The sequence below is a fragment of the Haliaeetus albicilla genome, chromosome 2 (genome assembly GCF_947461875.1).
Source record: "Haliaeetus albicilla chromosome 2, bHalAlb1.1, whole genome shotgun sequence".
Lineage (NCBI taxonomy): Eukaryota > Metazoa > Chordata > Aves > Accipitriformes > Accipitridae > Haliaeetus > Haliaeetus albicilla.
In genome coordinates, this window is record NC_091484.1 from 13233336 (window position 1) to 13241221 (window position 7886).

At 41.4% G+C, this 7886-nt stretch overlaps 1 long non-coding RNA gene across 1 annotated transcript; it reads right to left on the reverse strand.

The window, feature by feature from the left end:
* Positions 1–285: 285 nt before the first annotated feature.
* LOC138688160 (uncharacterized) lies at positions 286–6662 on the reverse strand. The gene is made up of 3 exons (XR_011327214.1): positions 6547–6662; positions 6282–6457; positions 286–1762 (listed from the first exon to the last, which is right to left on the reverse strand). It is a non-coding gene; the product is annotated as an uncharacterized lncRNA (long non-coding RNA).
* Between the last annotated feature and the right edge of the window lie 1224 nt (positions 6663–7886).

Below are 7886 nucleotides of genomic sequence, written 5' to 3' on the forward strand. Positions count from 1 at the left end.
TGTGTACATCCTTTTATTACTGTAGGGCTGCTCATAAGCTCCAGGCTGCTGGCATTTATTTATTAAAAAAGAAAAAGTATTAAGAAACAGCACTGAAACATTTTTCAGTTGGATTCCAAAACAACAATAATTGGCAGATACGGGGGAAAAAAAATAAATCCAAAATTTTGGCTGAAGAGTATTGACAGACGAGAACAGAAGGAGCAGTGTCCGTATCCCCAGGGACGCAGAGTCAACGAAACAAAGCTGACTTTCACAACTAGTTGTCTAGACAATCAAGAGGCTTTTTACAGATTGATGCTTATGTTTAATAAAGAGGCCAAACTGCTTGAGTCTGCATGAAGCTGTAGGAAATAAAAAGCAAAATTCCACAGAGTGGTGCAAGAGCAGTATAATGTAATTGCAGGGGTTTCAGAACACAATCTTTATGAAAATGGGCAGCTTTCCTAGCCAAAAGACACCTTCTGGTGTCATTTATCAACAGCTGCTTTAGAAACCTGAGGTATGCTACAGTGATCATTCATAGGAAGCTCTGCTGTCATTAATGACCAGATTTTTTCCACTTGTTCATTTTACTCCTTTGAAAACAAGGAGCTGCACTAGAATTCATTTTCTAGCTCTAAAGCATGTGAGTCTACATAGGTGCTTTAACATGAGCATTGCATAAGTATTATTCTTTCTGTAAATACATCTGTGCAGCACCTATAGTGGAAGTTTCCCCCAGACAGCTTCACCACTGACTTGGAGGGAGGAAACATCTCTAAGGGAAAAACAAACTGAAATTAAAGTTGCAATGACCATTATATAAAAAGAACTTCAATTCTTAAAAAAAAAAGGAGACATAATCAGCAGCAGTCACTTACTCATCCTGAGATTTAGGAGTGTTTATTACCCTGCTGAATTCTGTCTCTTTTCCTCTTTGGTTGGGAAAGTGCTTATTTTCTTGAAGGTCTGTGTTTTACTAGTATGCCTCTTGAATTTCTTTTATTATAGTATTCTTTTATACAGAAAAATTTTTTTGTTTGTTTGCCAAAAAGAGCAGAAATTATTGTCTGCATCATCTGGGTAACTGACCTCCAGTTTTCCAATTCCACCTGCCTTTCACAGAAAGAAACTACCCAAATAAGACACAGGGCCTGAGTGCTGTCTAATGGAATATGCAGCATATGACAAGAGAAAATGCTAGATTGCACTTTGTTAGTATTTATATGTTTTTTGGTATTCTTGGAAAGGACATGCAATTACTGTGCTCTTTCTCCAAGTCCACAGACCAAGGTTTGAAGTAATGCAATCTGTGCTGGAGTCGTAGTACAGCTAGAATGAGCCAAGCTTTCATTACAACTTACAAGAAGTGCCCTGGAAGATCTGTATTTTTACAACTCCTCCAAACAAATCACAGACAAGACAAATAAGAAGAGCTAAAAAGTACATCTGTATATCCATAAACCCCCATTTGGGCAGGAACAAATATGTGCATGGTTTCAAGGGGGTATACTTCAAGCCTTCTGCAGTTTAGAGGCATATGTTTTATTTTATTTACTTCAGTAATTCCTCTGGGTCACTGAGATTTTGAAATCGAAGGCCAAGGTCAGCAAAGGGAGTTGTTGGGGTCTTTGTAGGCAGGAGGTGGAAGGAGGGAGTTGCATTCCCTGCCGACACCAGCAGGATTTGGGAAGAGCCAAGCCAGCCAGCCTGCATACAAAACCCTCCAGGTCTGCTGGACCAGCAGCTTGCTTATGTAGACTGTGGGATTATGGTTCTGCTGCAAAGAGAATAATATTGAAATGAACACACAGCATGTTAAAGGTAAAGTACCAGTGAAACTGTGATTTCTGGCTTGAATAAATCTCCCAATAATTTGAATATTTGTTCTACTTTGATTTTTGCTGTTCCAAATTATTTTCCCTTCTTCTCCCCATGGTTTCATAACTTGGCAAGTCCTATTTACTGATTAGCCTTTGTCTCTTCCTAAAAAGGAAGGCCAGGGACTTTCTGTCATCTTTTAGGTCAGCTGGCTCACTCACTATAAACATAGCCTGAAAGCATGGGATGAAATCTGCACACCCAGCCCCATGGGCGCACTTCTGTGGAGTTGGCTGTCTTCAGAAACAAAGACAAACCCTATGTCCAGCTGTATGCAGAATCCGGACTCTGGTTTCCAAATGTTACTCAGTAGCTGAGAACCTTTGGCATGCAAGAGAGACCCTTTTTATACTATCCTGAACATTTAAAAAGCAGTAATAAATAGATGATAGCCTTAGAGGTGTGATTTATTTGTTTTATGAATCACAGAAGAGTCCATAACTCATAAAAGATTAAGGCTGAAGCAAGTTGTATGGCTCTTGCATTACAAGTGGAGATTAATGTCTTATTTCATGAAGCACCATCATTAACTGGTCTACATTACAGTAGTTTAATGTTAGTGACAGAAAGAATTGACTTTTAACATTTTTAAAATATTCTGCATTTTGGTTTGTCTTTGCCAAGGGGATTTCTCCGAGACCTGAGAGATTTTAAACGGAAGAAATCCTATCTCAGTGCTAGCTTTCTTTCATACACCTGCACACCACATTACTATTATGGAGATCCACAAGATCAGCAAGATAATAAGGACAGCTTTCTCCCCACATGTAGATTGCTTCAAGGCATTTGATACCTTTAGTCAAGCTGAGTCACCCTTAGCCGACTTTCCTTCATTAGAGTATCTCAATTTACAGCTCTTCTACCATTACAAGAGTGGCTTTTGCTACAAATGCACTGAAAAAAGCTGGAATAGCTCTCCCCATCCACTGTGGCTGCCCGTGTTTCAGACCAGAGTAGCTTTGTTTTACCATTTTTGGGGCTTCTCCCTTTCCAGGGCCATAATTAGTTAAATCTTGTCTTTCATGGGAATCATCATACTTATTCTTGAACCACAGATATGTCCGCAAGTGACTTCATCTTTCATTGTAGTGTGTCATATCACAACACTACAGTATTGAATACGATGTAATTTACTAAAATCTATTAAAACACTCCCATTTGAGAATCCATTACAACCTTCCTTGTTGTTATTACCATATCCAAGAATGCCAACGCAACAGGAGAATTAACTTGATGAACAGTCCTGCAAAATGTGCCGCTACAAGCTGTTTCTAAAACATCTTTCAAGGCATCTCCGTCAGCTCATGGATTCTCTTTGGTTTTCTTTCTTTTCTAGAACTATTTGCTAACCCTTAGTTGTGGTAAGTGATTATTTGTGCTTTCAAACAAACTCCATGAAAAACGTTTTTCAAGTGGAGATCAAAGAGCAAAGGCAAACATAAAAGCAGTCTTATAAAAACTGTGTATTAAAAAACCTAAGCTCCATCCATATGCCAATTACATCCAAACCTCATGGCCCCTTCTCTATGAGGCTTCCTAAAGGTGATAGAAATGTCAGATGAAACAAAAAGGGACACATTACAGAGAGGGAAATCATCATGGAGATGGGAGGTGGCTCTCAGTAACCTTTGACTGAAGAGTTCTGGTTGGAAAGTGCAGCTCCATAGAGCAACGCTTGCAGCACAAACTGTGGTCCCCAATTACTACAGTCCAAGGGCTGTAATCATTTCTAATGGTTGCAGGTGCCATTAAACAGAGTTTCCGCAAGCTGGGGGGTAAAATGATGCCCTAAACCTACAAAAGCATGCAAACTCTTCAGTCCCTAGGAGGGATTTTTTCTTAAGAGCTAAGGGCTAGTTTCACTCTCTGAGATCACACATTTCTGAAGTTCAGATCTAAAATGAACTTATGTACTATCCTCCTATGATTTCCCTTAACACCTCTGTACCCAGGTTGTTAATTTTTTTGACTTCTGCTAGAGATGGGATGGTGAGGCACAAACACGAAGATTTCCTCATAGGGCATAAAGTTACTGATCACTGAAGACCCCAGATATTCAGGTATCTGGAGTAGTTATATGGTACCAGCGCGCAGTGCACTTAAGCAAACAGCATAAAAGGCTTCAAGAAGTGCAATTATTTTAGACAATTAAACTTCTTGCACTTGCTGACTAAAGTCAGTCCAGATTGCGCTGCCATCTCCATGCAACCATAGCAACTTCTTCCTTCCATTGTGTCCCAGATTAATGTGAACACCTGGAATCAAAAACCTGAGGCTTGCGAGTAAGGTACATAAAACTTTATTGATCCTTTGCGTATGGCATGGATCCAGTTACGCAGCAGTGATTCACTTTCCAAAGCCCTGTCTCAGCAAGGAGCAGTGGTGGGCTCTCCAGAGACCCCTCTCTTCTTTGACTGCTTCAAAGTCCCAATCAAGAATATTCTAAGGAGATGATTACAGGAAATTACACATTCCTTCAAGAGATGTGAGCCTTCATCGCTTGGATTTTAGCACATTAATATTTTTAAAGATAGTTCACAACTAAATATGTTTTTGTCTTGCCTATTGTTTTTACTGGGCCCATTTCAACACTTTAAAACTCTTACATGCCAACAGGGTTCAATGGCAGCAGCCTGTGGGCAATTAAGGTTAAATTTTAGCCTTGGTCATATGTGACTGCTCCTGTAAATGTGGTGAAACACAGTTGGAGCACATATCCCCAGAGAGTAAGTAGGCAATGCTTTAAGGAAGCCATGCAAAGATAAATGGATGCAGAAGAGGCTCTGGAATTTTGCTTGAAATAATTTTTGCTTTGCTTTTAATGATCAAAACCATTCCTCCCACTGAACCACATAAAAAAATAGTATTTGTGTCTGTGCCAAAGGTGGAGCATAGTGTAGACCCACTGAAATAAAAGACAAGTGAAAAATTAATGAGAAACTGGAAACCAGCAGCTCCCACCCTGTGAGCCGTAGTCTTTTATATACTTCTTCCATAGTGAGTATCTCAATGGGGCTAAAATCACAGTAGCTCCTTTGACTTCAAAGGAGATGCACCGGTTGAGAAGTAGAGAAAACAATCTGGAGTGCACTGTACCAAGTCTGCACAACTTGGGAAGAGAAGAGAGCCCCTAATAGAGCAATTCATCACTCAGGAGAGGAGGGAATATTTTTATTAGAAACCAGTTTTAAGTTAAAAGGAGAAGCATCTACAGGTGATCCAGCTTTGACTGAGGCACTCATTGCCCCAAAGGGGATGCAGCCTGGACCTTTGGCTATAATTTCTAGAGTTAGAAAGACACAGACACGTACAACAAAGAAGACTGAGATATACAAGCATCCTTTCTCTGTAAAGCCTTCACTCTGCAAGTTCTGCTCTACAAGAAATTAGCAGTTTGAGACCGTCCTTTCCCAAAGCCTGCTGACACCCATCTCCATGGGCATCACAGTCCTGCATTGTGTCCTAGAAGGGTCTTTTTTTCCTCCACAGTAACTGCAAAAACCCCAGTAATTATTACTGTCTATGTGATGTTTAAAATACTGGTTTCTCATGCTCTTTTGGGAAACTTTAATGAAATAAATGGAGACACTCTCTCTTCTCATCTGTTTAGCAGTCATGCAACACAGTTTTCCCCAAAAATGAGAATTTATGGGGAAGAGATCACAGATCACTGAAAATATTTAGGTATGTTCTTCCGTTGTTATTTATGAGCCAAAAGAAGCTGTCATGCATGTAACATGGAACCAGAAATCCAAGGGTTTTTCCTGATCTAGTGTCTTTCCCTGTACATTCATATAATAACATTTGTCTTCCATAGCATGTTTAATAAATTCACTCGATAGTTTTGAAATGATGCCTTTGCAACCTAGGGAGTTCATTATCACCTGCTCACTGTAAGTAGCACCTCTCTAAACCCACCATTTCTTAGGAGTAAGATATATAGTGTTTTAATTGCATATCGTTAAATGCTTTACCTATACTGAATATTCTCTGTGAAGTCTATGGGGCCATAATTTCCTCCCCTGTAATTAACTGAGTTCACATGGCAGCACTGGCAAAGTATCTTTTGGAAGGCAGTGAGGTAGCAAGGATCTGTATGAGACCCTTCTTTGTGCTGATACCTGAAGTCTGGACTGTCCTGGGTTTGTGAGTATTACGATGACAAAAGTCAGCAGTGTTGTATCGCTCATATCCCTGGCGAAGGAAATTCCTGCTCAGTTCAGATGTTCCTGAGCCCAGCTGAGCTCCTCACCCTAGACTTTCTGTAACCTCACTTTTACTGCATCAGATCTCAACAGACATGCTTCTCTGTCACCACTCAGTGTGTTTTAAAGGGTTCTTAGATAGTAAAACCTCCCAAATTAATCTTGTTTTACAGGAAGAGAAACAAAGTAGGCAATAGGGTTTGAGAGGCTCACCTGTGAGTGACTCGGCATCAAAAAGAGAGGGGCAGGACATGCGGGACAGCCCAGTGCTGGGGGGACCCACCACCAGCAGCGGTGACTGTGACATTGGCAGCTAGCTCTGCTCCAGCACTGAGAACGTTTCTGCATTTCCCACAGCCTGGTTTGCCATGAGCTCTGTCTCCTGGCTTCTAGGGAAGGAGTTAAGTAGTGCTGTACACGGGTTAGGCCATTTGTGCAGGCTGCTCCCCACCATCCTATTATTTTGGCACTTTCATACCTGAAGCCACACAAACTCTTGCTGCAGCAGTTCTTGGCACAGTGGACACCTGTAGACTCACTCTCCTCTGCTGATTTTTATAACACTTGCAGAAGTGGCAGCACCCCTGGAACCTCTACCCCCCGCCAAAGTAGATTGAAATTGAGCAATGAGTCCAAAAGTTATTGGGGAGGGGAGGAGGATGTAGACACAGACGCACAGACAGTACGATTGCATAAGCCTCGTTCCCATGAGAAACCAGGCTGAAAAACAAACTGTCCTAACATGGATTCTCATAACTCTGCCTAGTAAGTAGGTCATGCCAGGTCTCAAACTCACATAACTTTGCCTTTATCACCAATGGGCTCTCCCCTAGGAGGCAGTCCTGGTTTTGGCAGATTTGACCCCTCCTGTTTCAGCTCACTGAGATATCCTTAAGAAAAAAAAATCCAACAAACCCTCTCACAGGTTGATACAATGCAAGGTCAAAACCCACCGCAGTCTTGTACCACAGCAAGATTTATGCAGTTGGGCTGAATCAGGGAGCTAATAAACCAGCAGGGAACAGCTATGACACTGACCCCACCTGCTCCCATTGCTCTAGGAGATCAAAGGGTCTAAAATTAGATTCTAGATCTCTAATGGGTCTCTTCTTCTCTTGAAGTAGGAGAATCTTTCCCATTAACCTCAATGGGAATTACGTGTCTGCCCTAAAAAGAGAATGGACGATAGGCCTGTTCCCAAGAAATAAAATCTTTGCATGCATGCTGCAGAGAGGCATTCTTTAAAATAACCTGTCAAGAAAATATATCAATAAAGGTAGCCTTTCAGTTTGATTCTGAGGCCTCACACTCTTCTCCATGCATTTATCTCCAAGCTCATGAACAGACCGGACCTACCAAGTTTCAGCTATACTTTTTAGGAGAATCCCAGCAGACAAAACCAGTCTGTTTTCCAAACTCTGCAAACTCCTGGCAATGGTCACTCTTAGGCAAGGACCAGGCATCTGGTAGTCCTGCAAGTCATGACTCCAGTAAGTCTTGCCATTGGAGGAGCCCTGACCCCTCCCAGAGCTGCAATCTCTTTGCCTGTGAAGGGAAACTTCATTTTACATCATCTCTTTTGTTCCCACATCAGCTCCTGTGTGCAAAAGGGGCTGCTCAGCTGCCTTCCCACTGACCATGTCACAGCTGAAAGAGAACTGGAGGCGTTATTGTAAAAACAATTGCACGCTGGTATGTAGAATAGGAAAGATTTCTGCAGTGGATCAAAATGTTTTTAAAGCCCTTCCCCATACTTAAGTGGGAATTGCAATGCTAATTGCTGCGTCTTGTGCACAGGCCAAATGTGAGAATGGATGA